General features: G+C 42.7%; 1 protein-coding gene across 1 annotated transcript in view; it reads right to left on the reverse strand.

Annotated features, from left to right (window-relative positions):
* Nucleotides 1-18,914, reverse strand: part of LOC126425178 (luciferin sulfotransferase-like) — a 207,069-nt gene that overhangs the window by 68,995 nt on the left and 119,160 nt on the right. The window lies entirely within an intron of this gene.

Raw genomic sequence — 18,914 nt, forward strand, 5'->3', positions numbered from 1 at the left:
GTGTACTGTGACCATAATGGGCTATGGCTTTTTTTTTTTTTTTTTTTTTTTTTTTTTGGACTGGCAACACTGAGTGATAGTGGGGGATCCCCTCACGAGGGTGAGCGTCGCAAGAACACAGTAGTACGTGAACTCGTGTTGTGGTGTGGAACTGCGTGAAAGATGTGGGAGAGACCCCGCCAAGTGCGAACCAGGTGCTGCGACAGGTTTCCTTCTAGCAGGAAGAATAAGAATTCCCGAAATTTTTTTGCGGAACAAAACAGTTCATGGCGACAGTTTTATGAACAGTGCGAGTGAGTTGAAGTGGTGTAGAGACTTTAGTGGAGACAGAAAAGATGTTCATGACGAACAGAGGTGTGGAAGACCTTCCATTCTGAATGATGAGTTGGTGCAAGAAATGGAGGAAACTGTTCGTGAAGACCACCGATTGACACTGGATAAAATTTGTGCGATGTTTCCACAACTCTCCAGCACTCTGTTATACCAGACCTCACAGAAACGCAAGGATAATGGAAACTGTGCCCTAGACGGCTCCCAAAAGATCTGACGGAGCAGCACAAGAAAAATCCGGTTAATAGCAACCGCGAGTTTCTTGAGCGACTTGAATTGGGAAGTGAGAATTTTCTGAGCTGTACTATGACAGGACATGAAACAATGGTTGCCCATTACACGTCTGAGACAAAAAGACAATCGTCAGAATGGCATCACACCAATTTCCCATCAGACAAAAAAATTCAAAAGCACAATTTGGAGCAAATACAAACGTGAACTCAGTGTTTTGGGGCTGAAAAGGTATCATTTTGGTCGAATTTCTATCTCATGGGGAGGCCATCAATGCACAAAGATACTGTAAGACCCTAAGAAAACTCTAAAGGAGCACTCAAAACAAAAGGAGGCGAATGATGACGAGAGGCTCACACAGCCTTAGCCACCAAGCAACTCTTGGATTCATTTGGTTGGGAAGTTTTGAACCACTCCCGTATTTTCCATGACTTAGTCCCTTCAGGTCACCATATTTTGGCCTCCCTGAAGGCACGCACTAGTGGAATTAAATTTTCAACCGACGAGCAGGTACAGCAAGAAGTCCTGAAGTGGAGGACAGAACTGACGGGGGAGTCCTTCGAGGAGGGCATAAAGAAGATTGTGCCAAGGCTTACCACAGCTACTGAACGAGGTGGCGATTATGTCGAAAAATAGCCCGCAAGCTTATCAACAATGTCGTGTAATGGTTTTAAAATCATTTTTTCATAATAACCTGGTACACTTAGTTCCTTGACTGCTTCGTAGAATAATAGGTCCACTGTTGTTTGTCACATATGAAACGGGTGTGTCATTTAACATTAATCGGGCAAAATTTTTTCTTTAGCTGATGACACAATTATTACAACAAAATCCAAGCACGTTGATACACCTTAGAAAAACAGTGCAGCAGCGATTCTGTGTGGTATTCTGTATTCGACCAGATTCTCATAGGTTGCCGGAGATATGGGGCACCAAGTTTCTACGCAGGTCACGGAATTTCCGTAAATTCTGGACTGGTAGTTTGTGTATTGATAATGGAAGCAAGACTAAAGAAAAATCATGACACGTTAATAGGATTTGTCCACTTGGAAAAAGCGTTCGTAATGTAGAATGGTGCAAGACGTTCGAAATTCTGAGGAAAACAGGAGTAAGCTGTATTGCGAGACGGGTAATGTACAAAACGTACAAGAGCCAAGAGGGAACAATAAGAGTGCACGACCAAGAACGAAGTGCTAGAATTAAAAAGGGTGTAAGACAAGGACGTAGTCTTTTACCCCCATTGTTCAATCGGTACAAGGTTCAGGGGTGGAATTAAAATTCAGGGTGAAAGGATATGAATGATAAAATTCCCTCATGACTTTGCTATCCTGAGTGATCTACTGAATGTAATGAACAGTCTAATAAGTATAGAATATGGATTCAGAGTAAATCGAAGAAAGACGACAGTAATGAGAAGTAGCAGAAATGAGAACAACGAGAAACCTAACATCAGGATTGATGGTCACGAAGTAGATGAAGTTAAGGAATTGTACTGCCTAGGCAGCAGAATAACTAACGACGGACGGGGCAAGGGGGACGCCAAAAGCAGACTAGCACTGGCAAAAAGCGCACTCGCGGCCGATAGAAGTATACTAGTGTCTTACCTAAGTTTAATTTGAGCAATAAATTTCTGAGAATATACGTTTGGAGCACAGATTTGTATGGTAGTGAAATATCGACTGTGGGAAAACCGAAACAGAAGAGTATCGAAGTATTTGAGATGTGATGTTACAGACGAATGTTGAAAATTAGGTGGACTGATAAGGTAAGGAATGAGGAGGTTCCGCGCAGAATCGGAGAGTTAAGGAATTTGTGAAAAACACTGACAAGGAGAAGGGGCAGGATGATAAAGTATCTGTTAAGACACCAAGGAATTACTTCCTTGGTGCTAGAGGGAGCTGTAGAGGGCAAAAACTGTAGAGGAGTGCAGAGATTAGAATACATTCAGCAAATAATTTAGGACGTAGGTTGCAAGTGCGACCCTGACTTGAAGAGGCTGGCACAGGAGAGGAATTCGTGGTGGACCTCATCAAACCACTGACTGATGAGGTGGCACCCGACAGCCACCAGACGTGTTCCATCCGATTCAGATCAAGCGAATACGCAGGCCAAGAAAGCAACGTGAGTTCAGTATCATGCGCCTCAAACCACTGTAACATGATTCTTGTCTTTCGAGACAGACAGCCATCCTGCCAGAAGATGTCATCGTCATTGTTAAACACATCAAGCATCAAGCAGGGGAATGTGTTACAGAACAAACTTATACGTACACTGTAAAAGTCGTTCACCAAAACGTACAGTCCCTACCAAACAAACTTGATGAAATAAATGTGCTTCTTAACAATGAGTGGAAGGAGGTATCACTTTCATGTTTTTGTGAGCACTGGCTAGAGAGGGACCATTTACAGTATTCAAACATAACCTGTTTCACTCTGGCAAACTACTTTTGCAGATCAATGTCAAAGCTTGGAGGAAGCAGCAGTTATGTAAAGGAAAACATAGACTATAAGATAATAGACTGTGTAAATCAGTTAGGAAGTGAAAAACACTTTGAAGCCTCGGCTATTGAAATAACATCAGGAAAAGCTATAATAACGTGTGATTACAGATAACCATATAGCAATGTAAACATTTTCTTTAAAAAACTTGACTAGGGAAACTTAAAAATACTTGCAAAACTATAGTTCTGTGTGGCGATTTGTGTATTGACCTCTTAACACACAGCTCCCAAAAAGTAAAATTCTTTAATATTATTCAAGAATATAACCTGTGCACTAAAAGAAACTCCCCTACACACATAACAAAAACTAGTGCTACACTTATTGATCAGATCTTTGTAAACACAGGCATGCACACCTCAGAAAACTTTAATACTGGCTACAGTGACCACAATGCACAGCTACTTGTCATATGCGGAAGTATTGACTTGTCTGGGAATGGAAGTGTTATCTACAAGAGAAAATTCAGCATGCAAAATATTGAGCACTTCAGACATATGCTAAGTACCCACTCGTGGAATAAAATCTACAACAGTTACAACACAGATGAAAAGCTGGATAATTTCATGGAAATTTACAGGCATTGTATTGAAATTGCATTTCCAAAAAAGAAAATAAGTTCTAAAGGCCCCAGAAAACCCAAAACATGGATTACATCAGGGACCAAAGTATCACGTAGAAGAAAAAGAGAACTTTTTGCACTATCAAAAAATAGATAGCAGCCCTGAATTTGCTCACTACTTCAAAAAATACAAGTTAACTCTGAGTCATGTAATAAGGGAATCAAAATTAAGGGAAAATGACAAACTTATTGTGGAATCATCAAACAAAGCTAAGACAATGTGGAACACGGCACAGAGACTTACTGGAAATGTGGAAACACACAAAAATATTCTATTGTTTCAGGTGGGCAAGAAGATCACTGATCCAAAATTACTTACTGCACCAATATTGCTGGTGAGCTAGTGAAGGAACAAATGGGAAAAACATCAAACAAAATATTACAGGAAATTTCTGGAAATAGTGTAACAAATACATCCATGTTCCTTCGAGCAATAAGTAGGGAAGAACACCATAAAGTCATTAAAAAATAAATATTCAGCTGGAGTTGACGATGTGTCAGACTATATTATAAAAGTATCAGCTGAACAGATACTCGCACCACTGCTAGATATATGCAATTCTTCATTAGCAAGTGATATTTTCCCACAATAGTCAAAAACTGCAATAGTTGTACCCGTTTACAAAAATGCCTGTGTCACTCTTCTCAGGTTTTTCAAAAATCATTGAAAAACTAGTTCTGCCACAATTAACTGATTTCTTTAACAAAAAAAATATGATCTGAGGATGTCAGCATGGCTTCAGGCCTCAGTGCAGTACTGAAACAGCCACTTTTAGGCTCGTAAATCGTATTTTAAATTCAGTGGATAATCACAAAAATGTTTTGGGGATTTTTCCCGGATTTAACAAAAGCATTTGATTTAATATACCATGAAATTCTCCTAGTGGCTGAAATCCTACCTAGAAAATCCAAGCTTATCAATCGAAACCTTCCACATTAACCCACGGTGTACCACAAGGCTCAATTTTAGGTCCCTTTCTCTTCTTAATTTTCATAAACGACTTCCCCCTACACGTTCAACACTCCAAACTAGTGCTATTTACAGATGACACGAAAATATTAATTGACGGGGAAAACGAAATGGCTCTAAGTTTAAATGCTAAAGTCACAAATGAAAATGTCACATAGTGGTTTACGAGGAATAAATTACTGATAAACGCTCAAAAAACAGTCGTCTTTCACTTCCATACACAACAAAATAAAAACCCATTAAAACCAAACATGTCCATGGGAAACCAAAGAATTAACAGTGTCACTGAAACAAAATTTCTTGGCATCTACTTAACAAGACAATCTTAAATGGAATTCCCACATCACATCATTAAACTCTAAACTATCGAAAATGACTTATGCGATGAGGATTATATGGAACAACACAAGTCCTGAAACAGTTAGAGCAGTGTATTACGTTTGCCTACACTCCCTATTGAGATATGGCAACATATTCTGGGGAAATTCTCCTCATAGCATAACAACATTTCGGAAACAAAAAAAGATTGTGAGGATAATGAAAAATTCTAACAGCTGAAAATCATGCAAACCATTCTTTAAAGAATTGTCATGTACCTAAAAACAAAACATGCTAAAAAATGGAAATGTATTTATTCGAAATAAATCTGTACTTGAACACCACACAAGGACAAGTAATGACATACACAGACATCATTGTTATACCACACTGTGCAAGAAAGGTGTATATCAGTCAGGTTCACATTTGTTCAATAAGCTGCCAAGTAACTTAAAGGCCACAAAGAAAATCCATAGCTTTAAAAAATCTTTAACTTCATATCTCTTGGAAAACTGTTTTTACTCAATAACACAGTATCTTGTAAAATAAGTTAATTGTCGTTGTAACAATATAAAAATGTAATGTAACGATATAGAAATACAACATAACAATGTAACAATTAATAAATGTAATGTATACAATCAATGTAACAGTATATTAATGTAATGTTATTTTGTCCAACATCTAGGGTATAGTATATGTACCTCATGGATTCAGGACGTAAATAAAAAAAATAAATAAAAAAAGCGATGGATGTAGTACAGAATAACTTCCATTTAGTCAGCTGCTCCCATTCTGAATTCGATAAATACTACAGGTGCCACGTAAGTCCAGGCGAACGTTCTCCATATCACAATACCTCCATTGGACTGTGTCCGAGATGCGGTGCATGTTTCGGGCAGCCGTTCACCAGGATGCTGGCGCATCCGGACACGAACAACATTGGTCTCCCTCTACGATTTTTACCCTCCACACTGCCCTCCAATACTAAATTGGTGATCCCTTGACGCCTCAGAACATGTCCTACCAACCTATCCCTTCAAGTAGTCCAGTTGTGCCACAAATTTCTTTTCTCCCCAATTCTATTCAATACCTCATTAGTTATGTGATCTACCCATCTAATCTTGAGTATTCTTCTGTAGCACCACATTTAGAAAGCTTCTATTCTCTTTTTGTCTAAACTATTTATCGTCCATGTTTCACTTCCATACATGGCTACACTCCATACAAATACTTTCAGAAACGACTTCCTTACACTTAAATCTATACTCGATGTTAACAAATTTCTCTTCTTCAGAAACGCTTTCCTTCCCATTGCCAGTCTACATTTTATATCCTCTCTACTTCGACCATCATCAGTTACTTTGCTCCACAAATAGCAAAACTCCTTTACTACTTTGTCTCATTTCCTAATCTAATTCCCTCAGCATCACCCGACTTAATTCGACTACATTCCGTTATCCTCGTTTTGCTTTTGTTGATGTTCATCTTATATTCTCCTTTCAAGAAGTGTCCATTCCGTTCAACTGCTCTTCCATGTCCTTTGCTGTCTCTGACAAAATTACAATGTCGTCCGCAAACCTCAAAGTTTTTATTTCTTCTTCATGGATTTTAATTCCTACTCCAAATTTTTCTTTTATTTCCTTTACTGCTTGCTCAATATACAGATTGAATAACATCGGGGATAGGCTACAGCCCTGTCTCACTCCCTTCCCAACCACTGCTTCCCTTTCATGTCCCTCGACTCTTATAACTGCCATCTGGTTTCTGTACAAATTGTAAATAGCCTTTCGCTCAATGTATTTTACCTCTGGCACCTTCAGAATTTGAGAGAGAGTATTCTAGTCAACATTGTCAAAAGGTTTCTATAAGTCTACAACTGCTAGAAACGTAGGTTTGCCTTTCCTTAATCTGTCTTCTCGATTCCTAAATGCTCCGATTACATACTTTCTTTACCACTCAAGTGATCACAACGTCACGAGGCAGCATTCAGTTTCATGTTGGGCAGACCTTTTGTCTCATCAGTGTAATGCAATATATGGAACTACACTGATTAGCTAAAACATCATGACCACTGCCCACCGTGACGTTGGATGCCGCCTGGTCGCGTTGCGGACACGAGACGCTGGAACAAAAGGATGCAAGCGAAGGAGACACGCATGGGAGGTCACCACAGCGAAGATATGGCCTGCAAATGGGGAAATCCATTGAGAGAAGCCACTCTGACAAAGAACAGATTATTATTAAGCACAGCCTGTGAACGAGTATCTCGAAAACGACGAAGCTGGTCGAATGTTCACGCGCTGCTGTCGGGAGCATCTACGAAAATAAGTAGAAGGACTGTGACACTATTACTAGGCGTTAAGTGGTTGGACGTCCACGACTCTTCACAGAACGTGGGGTTTGGAGGCTTGTTTGCTCTGTAAAGTAGGATAGATGGTGATCTGTGGCACCTCTGCAGAAAGAGCACAATAATGGTGTATGAACAAGTGTTTCACAGCACATCGTTCATTATACGTTGTTGAACAGGGAGCTCCGTAGTAGCCCACCCTTGTGAGTTCACATGTTGGAAATAAAAATGCCGTGTGGCTAGGGCCCCCCTTCAGGTAGACCGTTCGCCTGGTGGAAGTCTTTCGAGTTGACGCCACTTCGGCGACTTGCGTGCCGATGAGGATGAAATGATTATGATAAGGACAACACAACACCCAGTCCCTAAGCAGAGAAGATCTCCGACACAGCCGCGAATCGAACACGGGTTCCCAGGTGGATCCGTGTTTCTTGACTTCCCCAAAGCGTTTGATACAGTTCCCCACAGTCGTTTAATGAACAAAGTAAGAGCATATGGACTATCAGACCAGTTGTGTGATTGGATTTGAAGAGTTTCTAGATAACAGAACGGAGCATGTCATTCTCAATGGAGAGAAGTCATCCGAAGTAAGAGTGAATTCAGGTGTGCCGCAGGGGAGAGTCTTATGACCGTTGCTATTCACAATGTACTGTATATAAATGACTTTGTGGATAACATCGGAAGTTCACTGAGGCTTTTTGCGGTTGATGCTGTAGTATATCGAGAGGTTGTAAGAATGGAAAATTGAACTGAAATGCAGTAGGATCTGCAACAAATTGACGCATGGTACAGGGAATGGTAATTGAATCTCAATGTAGAGAAATGTAATGTGCTGCGATTACATAGAGAGAAAGATCGTTTATCATTTAGCTATAATATAGCAGGTCAGCAACTGGAAGCAGTTAATTCCATATTATCTGGGAGAAGGCATTAGGAGTGATTTAAAATAGAATGACCACATAACATTAATCGCTGGTAAAGCAGACGCCAGACTGAGATTCATTGGCAGAATCCTAAGGAAATGCAGTCCGAAGTAGGTTACACTACACTTGTTCGCCCACTGCTTGAATACTGCTCACTGGTGTGGGATCTGTACCAGATAGGGTTGATAGAACGTTGGATCTTCTCTATCCCTTCTATCAACCCTATCCAACGGAGAGCAGCGCGCTTCGTTACAGGATCATGTAGTAATCGCGACAGCGTTACGGAGATGATAGATAAACTCCAGTGGAAGACTCTGCAAGAGAGACGCTCAGAAGCTCGGAACAGGCTTTTGTTGAAGTTTCGAGAACATACCTTGACCGAGGAGTCAAGCAGTATATTGCTCCCTCCTACTTATATATCGCGAAGAGACTGTGAGGATAAAATCAGAGAGATTAGAGCCCACACAGAGGCATACCGACAACCTTTGTTTCCACGAACAATACGAGACTGGAATAGAAGGGAGAACCAATACTCAAGGTACCCGCCGCCACACACCGACAGGTGGCTTGCGGAGTATGGATGTAGATGTAGATGCAGAACCCGGGCCATTAGGTATGACATTCCGTCCTGCTGACCACTCAGCTACCAGGGGCGGACACAGTTCACATGTTGACCCAACGACATCATCGGGATCCGACCGTCGATCAGTAGAATCACATTTCCGCTACACTAGGTCCGTGGTCGTCTCCACAAACGCTATCATCGAAGTGAACGACGGATGGAAGCGTGCGGCGCGGCACGGATACAGGCTGGTGGTAGGAATATTATGCTATGGGATGCATTCCCATGCGCTTGCATGGGACTTGTGGCAATAATCGGAGACACGCTGACAGCTGCGAAAGGTTTGCATCCCTTCATGCTTGATGTCTTCCCCGACGGCGATGTCATCTTTCAGCAGTATAATTGTGCGTGTCTCGGAGCCAGAAACGTGCTCCATTGGTTTAAGAAGCATTGTACTGACCTCACGTTGATGTCTCTGTAATATCCTTGTCGCCACTGTCGAGTCTTGTACCGTAGCGAAGCAAGGGAGAGGATCAACAGCTTATGGACAAGAAACATAACCCAACAAACATCAATACTGATTTGAAAATTCTCAAATGCAGCAACAGCCCCCAACAAAAACTAATAATTGAAGAAAATTATCAGATACAAAAAGCCACAGTGGAAGGAAAACAAGTGATAAATGCATACACACCTCTTTGCAATGGAACTCTGTTCTTTGCCCTCAAAAAATTATTATACAAGACCAATCTTTAGAGCTCTCATCCCCCCCCCTTAAACACACAAAAAACAAAAATCCTCAAACCTACTGTCACTCTCTCTCTCTCTCTCTCTCTCTCTCTCTTTCTCTCTTTCCCCCTTTTCACACACAACACCCACACAGAGAAAAAAAGTACTTGTTATAATAATAATGAAAAATCCTCAAATCTGCTCTCTCTCTCTCTCTCTCTCTCTCTCTCTCTCACACACACACACACACAAATGCACAGACACCTCTGGAAGATTCAGAACAATCGCCAGGGACATCTTCAACTGTTCCACCATCAGCCATGTTGTTATTACACCTTCAACTGTTCCACTGTCCGCCATGTCAGTTTTTACAACTGGTAAACAGTGAAACTGTGACAGCGACAGTGACAGTGACAGCTCAATATATAGTGTTTGACAGTGATGAAGATGAGGTAAAAAAAAAAAAACGTAAGTGAAACATAACGTAAATAGACACACACTCAAACATACATAGAATTAACTACTTTCCGGTATAGAAATAACAATTTTCGAATCGTAATTTTGGCTTAAACAATTTATCTACTTTAAGGTGTAAGTGGTTGCAGGTGACAAACTGTGGAACAAAACAGTCACTGTAGAAACACAACACATCAGAAAAACCACACCATGTGGTAAAAAGGTTGTTGCTGTTGTGGTCTTCAGTCCTGAGACTGGTTTCATGCAGCTCTCCATGCTACTCTATCCTGTGCAAGCTCCTTCATCTCCCAGTACCTACTGCAACCTACATCCTTCTGAATCTGCTTACTGCATTCATCTCTGGGTCTCCCTCTACAATTTTTACCCTCCACACTGCCCTCCAATACTAAACTGGTGATCCCTTGATGCGTCAGAATATGTCCTACCAAGCGATCCCTTCTTCACGTTGTGCCACAAATTTCTCTTCTCCCCAATTCTGTTCAATACCTCCTCATTAGTTATGTGATCTACCCATCTAATCTTCAGCATTCTTCTGTAGCACCACATTTCGAGAGCTTCTATTGTCTTCTTGTCCAAACTATTTATCGTCCATGTTTCACTTCCATACATGGCTACAGTCCATACAAATATTTTCAGAAACGACTTCCTGACACTTAAATCTATACTCAATGTTAACAAATTTCTCTTCTTCAGAAACGCTTTCCTTGCCATTGCCAGTCTCCATTTTATATGGTCTCTATTTCGACCATCATCAGTTATTTTGCTCCCCAAATAGCAAAACTCATCTTCTACTTTACGCGTCTCACTTCCTAATCTAATTCCCTCAGCATCACCCGATTTAATTCGACTACATTCCATTATCCTCATTTTGCTTTTGTTGATGTTCATCTTATATCCTCCTTTCAAGACACTGTCCATTCCGTTCAATTGCTCTTCCAGGTCCTTTGCTGTCTCTGACAGAATTACAATGTCGTCGGCAAACCACACAATTTCTTCTTCACCGATTTTGATTCCTACTCCAGATTTCTCTTTTGTTTCGTTTACTGCTTGCTCAATACACATATTGAATAACATCGGGGAGAGGCTACAACCCTGTCTCACTCCCTTCCCAACCACTGCTTCCCTTTCATGTCCCTCGACTCTTATAACTGCCATCTGGTTTCTGTACAAATTGTAAATAGCCTTTCGCTCCCTGTATTTTACCAAGGCCACCTTTAGAATTTGAAGAAGAGTATAACAGTCAACATTGTCAAAAGCTTTCTCTAAGTCTACAAATGCTAGAAACGTCGGTTTGCCTTACCTTAATCTTTCTTCTAACATAAGGCGTAAGGTCAGTATTGCCTCACGTGTACCAACATTTGTACGGAATCTTCCCCGTGGTTGGCTTCTACCAGTTTTTCCATTCGTCTGTAAATAATTCGCGTTAGTATTTTGCAGCTGTAACTTAGTTCGGTAATTTTCACATCTGTCAACACCTGCTTTCTTTGGGATTGGAATTATTATATTCTTCTTGAAGTCTGAGGGTATTTCGCCTGTCTCGTACATCTTGCTCACCAGATGGAAGAGTTTTGTCAAGACTGGCTCTCCCAGGACCGTCAGTAGTTCTAATAGAATGTTGTCTACTCCCGGGGCCTTGTTTCGACTCAGTTCTTTCTGTGCTCTGTCAAACTCTTCACGCAGTATCGTATCTCCCATTTCATCTTCATCTACATCCTCTTCCATTTCCATAATATTGTCCTCAAGTACATCGCCCTTGTATAGACCATGTATATACTCCTTCCATCTTTCTGCTTTCCCTTCTTTGCTTAGAACTGGGTTGCCATCTGAGCTCTTGATATTCATACAAGTGGTTCTCTTTTCTCCAAGTGTCTCTTTAATTTTCCTGTAGGCTGTATCAATCTTACCCCTAGTGAGATAAGTCTCTACATCCTTTCATTTGTCCTCTAGCCATGCCTGCTTAGCCATTTTGCACTCCCTGTCGATCTCATTTTTGAGACGTTTGTATTCCTTTTGGCTGCTTCATTTACTGCATTTTTATATTTTCTCCTTTCATCAGTTAAATTCAATATTTCTTCTGTTACCCAAGGATTTCTACTAGCCCTCGCCTTTTTATCTACTTGATCCTCTGCTGTCTTCACTACTTCATCCCTCAGAGCTACCCATTCTTCTTCTATTGTATTTCTTTCCCCCGTTCCTGTCAATTGTTCACTTATACTGTCCCTGAAACTCTGTACAATCTCTGGTTTAGTCAGTTTATCCAGGTCCCATCTCCTTAAATTCCTACCTTTTTGCAATTTCTTCAGTTTTAATCTACAGTTCATAACCAATAGATTGTGGTCAGAGTCCACAGTTGCCCCTGGAAATGTCCTACCATTTAAAAGCTGGTTCCTAAAGCTCTGTCTTACCATTATATAATTATCTGATACCTTTTAGTATCTCCAGGATTCTTCCAGGTATACAACCTTCTTTTATGATTCTTGAACCAAGTGTTAGCTATGATTGAGTTATGCTCTGTGCAGAACTCTACCAGACGGCTTCCTCTTTCATTTCTTAGCCCCAATCCATATTCACCTACTGTGTTACCTTCTCTCCCTTTTTCTACTCTCGAATTCCCGTCACCCATGACTATTAAATTTTCGTTCCCCTTCACTACCTGAATAATTTCTTTTATCTCATCATACATTTCTTCAATTTCTTCGTCATCTGCAGAGCTAGTTGGCATATAAACTTTTACTACTGTAGTAGGCATGGGCTTCGTGTCTATCTTGGCCACTATAATACGTTCACTATGCTGTTTGTAGTAGCTTACCCGCACTCCTATTTTTTTATTCATTACTAAACCAACTCCTGCATTACCCCTATTTGATTTTGTATTTATAACCCTGTATTCACCTGACCAGAAGACTTATTCCTCCTGCCACCGAACTTCACTAATTTCCACTATATCTAACTTTAACATATGCTTTTCCGTTTTTAAATTTTCTAACCTACCTGCCCGTTTAAGGGATCTGACAGTCCACGCTCCGATCCGTAGAATGCCACTTTTCTTTCTCCTGATAACGACGTCCTCTTGAGTAGTCCCCACCTGGAGATCCGAATGGGGGACTATTTTATCTCTGGAATATTTTACCCAAGAGCACGCCATCATCATTTAACCATACAGTAAAGCTGCATGCCCTCGGGAAAAATTACGGCTGTAGTTTCGCCTTGCTTTCAGCCGTTCGCAGTAGCACAACAGCAAGGCCGTTTTGGTTATTGTTACAAGGCCAGATCAGTCAATCATCCAGATTGTTGCCCCTGCAACTACTGAAAAGGCTGCTGCCCCTCTTCAGGAACCACACGTTTGTCTGGCCTCTCAACAGATACCCCTCCGTTGTGGTTGCACCTACGGTACGGCTATCTGTATCGTTGAGACACTCAAGCCTCCCCACCAACGGCAAGGTCCATGGTTCATGGGGGGGGGGGGGGAGCGGTAAAAAGGTATGAATTCATATTTATATGTGTATTTTCAAATATCTGTAATTACGATTTAAAAACGAATAGTTACATGTATACAAACAGTAAAGAATATTCTTCATCTTTAACATCCATAAAATAAAAGCCCACTAAAGATGTTGCAACTGCAGTGAAACATGTTTGGGTTAAAAAACAAAATTGTGTTTTGCTAAAGGCGGACCCTATCCAAAAACATATGTGAGGGAGAGGATGTTAATATAGGTGGCCGCTACCCTCTTTCTACAACACAAATGTACACGTGCATTAACAGTTCTTTATTTACATGAACCAATAGCTGCTACTTCGCTTTAACAGAGCCCATATGTTGTGGTACATGCTCTTCCGTAATAGGCCTCTTGCAGACAATCTCGATAATCTTGCTATGGTCATAATTCTTTAACTATCGTAGACGGTGATAAACTGTACGCACTCCGCGAGTGGACTGACAGACGCCAAACTTGAATGTGACTTAGCGAGTCAGTAACTGAGGCACTCCGGTCATCTGCGGCGGTCAATATATCTGCTGTCGAGAGGGCGTTGGCGGTATGCTGCTTGTCGGTGTGTCTCTGGTCTTTCTTGTGATAGGTGCGCTTGATCCAGAGCCTACTATCGATCTTCGCGCTACGTCTTTGCGGACCAGTGTGCTGGTGACAGCTTACCCCCAGCACAGCCTTGGAGTCCAAATTCAACTGATGTAAATTGTACGGAACTCATTGAGTCGCTTTCAGTAGCCATCACCACTTACATAAATAAGGGGCCCATAATATACGCGAATTACACGACCTGTGCGATGACGTCTAATGCCACATACCTCCATAAACCTACCAACAAGCTGTCGGACCCCTGATATGCAGAATCAGTCATGTATTTCGTGACAAAGATAGACAAACAGGCTGTTAAGCAGACATGATATATTTGCTCAATAGCGTATCACTAAATCAAAAAATCGTTGAATGGGTTTCTTTTTTTTAGAAAATGTCTCGCTTCGAATTAGAAAGAGAAAAGAAGCAAAATAAATCACATAGACTAAGGGGCGCATCTCTGATATGTCATCACGTTGACCTAGTCATCTGTATACATGACATACTGCTGCTTCATTACCTGTTAACAGACAACACAAGAGTTTTTAATAAGCAGTATAACTTGCGCATGTCGCTGTTCTTTTTGCAGTTCCACGCAGCACCTCCTTATTTCTTATCTAGCGAAAGGTAGGGTAAGCTGATGAGGAGTCTAAAATGATGAATTTTGAATGTCAACTCTACATCCACTATGGTGTTGCGGTGGGGTCTAAGGTGCCTTGTCAAGGTCCGTGCGGCTCCCCCTGTCGGAGGTTCGAGATCTCCCTCGGGCATGGGTGTGTGTGTTGTCCTTAGCGTAAGTTAGTTTGTTATATGAGAATGCAGGCTTTCCCGGCGAATCTCGATGATAAAATCTTCTCGGCGTGACAGCCGAGTCAATGTGTTGTTCTCCAGCAACGTTTTAATAAAATGGTTCAAATGGCTCTGAGCACTATGGGACTTAACATCTGAGGTCATCAGCGCCCTAGAACTTAGAACTACTTAAGCCTAACTCACCTAAGGACATCACACACATCCACGCCGTGACAGGCTTCGAACCTGCGACCGTAGCAGTCGCGCGGTTCCGGACTGAAGCGCCTAGAACCGCTCTGCCACCACGGCCAGCAACGTTTCAGCAAGTTTCTTACTTGCCATCTTCAGGCGAAGTGTCGGGTTCTAGCTTGCTTATCGCATATTTTAACCATCTCATGCTCTGAGATTGGCTGTGGCAAAGGGTATTGTCTATGGACATTTCCTTCGGAAGAAGTGGGTTTACTTTAAGTTCGCTTACGTAGCATGCTCCTACTTTTTTTTAAGGGCCTAACTCTTTATCTTCTTACTCTCTGTTTATAAGAGAATTGATTTGGGCCTTTTTTACGTTTGCGCGAGTTCTGGCTGGTTCCCTAGATCTTTAATCAGTTCGTTTTCGGATTTACTTGCGGTGTCATAGAAGTCGACAGCAAGTTCCCGAAACCTTGCTATCAGCATTGTCATGCCCGCGGCCTCATGCGTGTCGGCCGTGGGGAATCGAATAGGGACATGTAATGTCCGCCTGAGTGCCATATTTTGGACTCTTTGCAACCTCTCCATATGGGTTTTGGCTGTGTAACCCCAGGCAGGTCAGGTATCTTCTAGTATTGGCCTTGCGAGCGTGCAGTAGAGTCGCATTCCCGTTTTTGCCGCTAGACTGCTGTTTGCGTTTAGGAGGGGGTATAGCTCGTTTTAAGTCTGGCGCTTGCTGTTCTCCTGAGGTCATTGATGTGGGACCTCCAGGCTAGGCGTTGTTCTAATGTAACCCCTAAATACTTTGCGGTCCCTCTCTCGTCTGTGTAGTCTGAGTTGGGTGTTCTCTCGCCTCCTGCGGGCGGGAGAGCGTTTGCCTTTTCTTTGCGTGAGCATCAGAGCCTGGGTCGTTTCACTATTGATTGTGATGCGCCATTTCTTGGCCCAAGTTTCGGTTTTGTTTAACAGGTTTTGAAGTCTGTTAGTGACAATTCTCCTGTTGCTGCTGGTGGCAAAAAATACTGTATCATCAGCATACTGAGCTGTTTGAGTCTGTGGGGCAGTCGGTGTGTGATCGGTGTACAGGTTGTATAGGACTGGGCCTAGTACCGACCCCTGTGGTACTCCTGCCAGTATGTTACGTTTTGATGATTTCGCAATGCCCTCTTTTACCCATAAAGTGCGATTTGCTAATAGCTCTTCAGCAGTTTAACAACCTGGCCATGGAACCTTAGTGTGTATAGTTTGCACATTAAGCCAGTGTGCCACACACTGTCGAAAGCCTTGCCTACGTCTAGCAGCACTAGTCCACAGCAGCCTTTCCTGTTAATGGCTTCTGCGGGGGCTTCGACCACTCTCATAAGCTGTTGGGGGGCTGAGTGTTTGTTCCGAAATCCGAACTGGAATTTGGGAAGCATTTTTTCTCTACGTATTTACTGTTCTGTGTGGGAAAATAGGAGGCGCTCTTATAGCTTACTTAGTGTTGGGAGAGACTTATGGGTCGGTGATTCTGGGGGAAGATAGGGTCTTTTCCAGGCTTAGCGATCGCGTGTCAGGTTCTCTCTCTCTCACCTTTTACTTTCCCCTCCTTGGGGAAGTGTATAGAGAAGTTTGTAGCCTGTTGGCTTTTTACTCCACAATGTGTGTTGTGAGCTCCTTGGGGAAGTGTGTAGAGAAGTTTGTAGCCTGTTGGCTTTTACTCCACAATGTGTGTTGTGAGTGTGTGATTGTCTCTGACTGTTTTGGCAGTCTGTGTGTTGTGTTGGTGTTCTGGTGGTGTCTAGTACTTGCATGAGGCTGGCGAGATAATTGGTATTTTAAGGATTAAGGATTGGTGTTAGGACTTGAAGATTTTTGGGATTTTTCTCTTCGACTTTGTCGTCGAAGCTCGTCATGGGGCGTTTGTGCTTATCACAGGACATGTCATACCGACCTAAGGAGAGGATGAGGTTATTTCCAGATCTGGAAGAGCTCTCATAGAAAGCCCTTGCCAGATCCTGGAATCTTTCTTTGAGGAGTGGGATTTCGGCAGCGGCGTGCAGATTGTCGGTGGGGAATCACATGGGTAGGTGTAGTGCCCTCTGGAGGGTGCGGTTCTGCGGCCTCAGGAGTTTGTCCAGGTGCTGCTTTGCCGCATATCCCCAGACAAGACACGCATACTCCATTACTGGCCATATGAGGGCCTGATAGACGTTTAGTCGTACAGAGCAGGGAAGGGAGCTGGTTGAGGACTGGGTATAGGATGGACATTCTAGCGCAGACCTTCCTGTGGATCTCGTCTATATGGGGTTCCCACGTTAGTCTCGAGCCCAAGGTTACGCTGAGATACTTGGTGGATCTGCGCCAGGGGAGTCGGGATCTATGTAGGTGCAGGTGAAAAGGGGGGGGGGGTGGTGTTGAGGGGGTCCGCATCTCCCGAGTCTCTGGGTGATCAGCATAGCCTTCTTTTCAGGATTGATGGTGATGCGCCAGAGACAGGCCAAGGTTTCTGTGTTATCTAAAACCCTTTGTAACCTACGAATGACCAGGTCCTTATTCGTCTTACGAGTGTAAAAGGCGGTGTCGTCAGCGTACTGTGTGGTGTGCACCAGGGGGGCCGTTGGAGTGTCTACAGTGTACAGACTGTACAAAACGGGCCCCAGGACTGATCCCTGTGGCACCTCAGCACAAATACGCCTTTTGGTGGAGATGGCTGCTTCTACCTCGACAGAGAAGGTTCTATTCGTGAAATAGCTTTGGATTAACCTAACTATGCTCCCGGGGAACCCTTGTGTGTATACCTTGTATAGTAGCCCTTTATGCCATACTGACTCGATGGCTTTGGCTACGTCTAGTAGCACTATCCCGCAGTAGCCTCTGTGGTTGAAGCCCTCTGTGGCTGCTTCCACCAGACTCATGATCTGTTGTGGGGCAGAGTGGTTCTGCCGGAATCCGAATTGGAAATCCGGCAGAAGTTGTCGTCCGGATCTCTATAGCCACTGGACCACGTGTTTTTCTGCGTCCTCGGCGCCGGTCGGGCCAATCAGACGCGAGCGGAATCGGCACGGCGGCGCGTGGTGGGGAATTCGTAGTGCATCGCAAGTGCGACCCCCAACTCCTTCTCAGATAAGAAAGCTAACTATCCGCAGTGAGGGCAGACACTTGCTACAAAACATATTCCCCGTGCATTACTCCTTTCCATTGCGTCACTTGCTTGGCCTGTGCACTTCAACCCCATTTAAAATCAACCAAGTTAAATTGCGTGCTCGAAACTTACTGTCGGTAAATCACTTGATTGCAGAAATTGGAAGACTCCAGTCTGTTAATGCTTTGTATCTGACCACAGGCACTGATAGTAACAACAATAATAATAATTTTAAAATAGTATTGTGTACAGCACTGTAGTAGACCTGTTGTCTCGTGCTGTCAGTTAATCTGTTTCGAAGCGAGTACTGAAGCAGCGTATGGACTACTGCAGGTACTGGCTACTACTTGGAGAAGACATTTTCTTGAGATATTTAGCTTTTGTTACGTATATGTCTCACTTTTATCATCAGTGATGTGCGGGACAAAGCACAACATACGAACTTAGTGGGTGGTTAATGCTTCTAATTGAGAAAAAGCCGCACGCAGCTGCCGTGCGGTTACAGGCGTCAGGTCACTAATCCTGCGGCCCCTCCCGCCGGAGGTTCGAGTCCTCCCTTGGGCATGGGTGTGTGTGTTGTTCTTAGCGTAAGTTAGTTTAAGTAGTGTGAAAGTCTAGGGACCGATGGCCTCAGCAGTTTGGTCCCTTAGGAAGTCAAACACATTTGAACATTTGCACATTTTTGAGAAAAAGTAATTGCCGACAGTTTATATAATCACAATTAGGGTC

This window comes from Schistocerca serialis, chromosome 10 (assembly GCF_023864345.2).
Source record: "Schistocerca serialis cubense isolate TAMUIC-IGC-003099 chromosome 10, iqSchSeri2.2, whole genome shotgun sequence".
NCBI lineage: Eukaryota > Metazoa > Arthropoda > Insecta > Orthoptera > Acrididae > Schistocerca > Schistocerca serialis.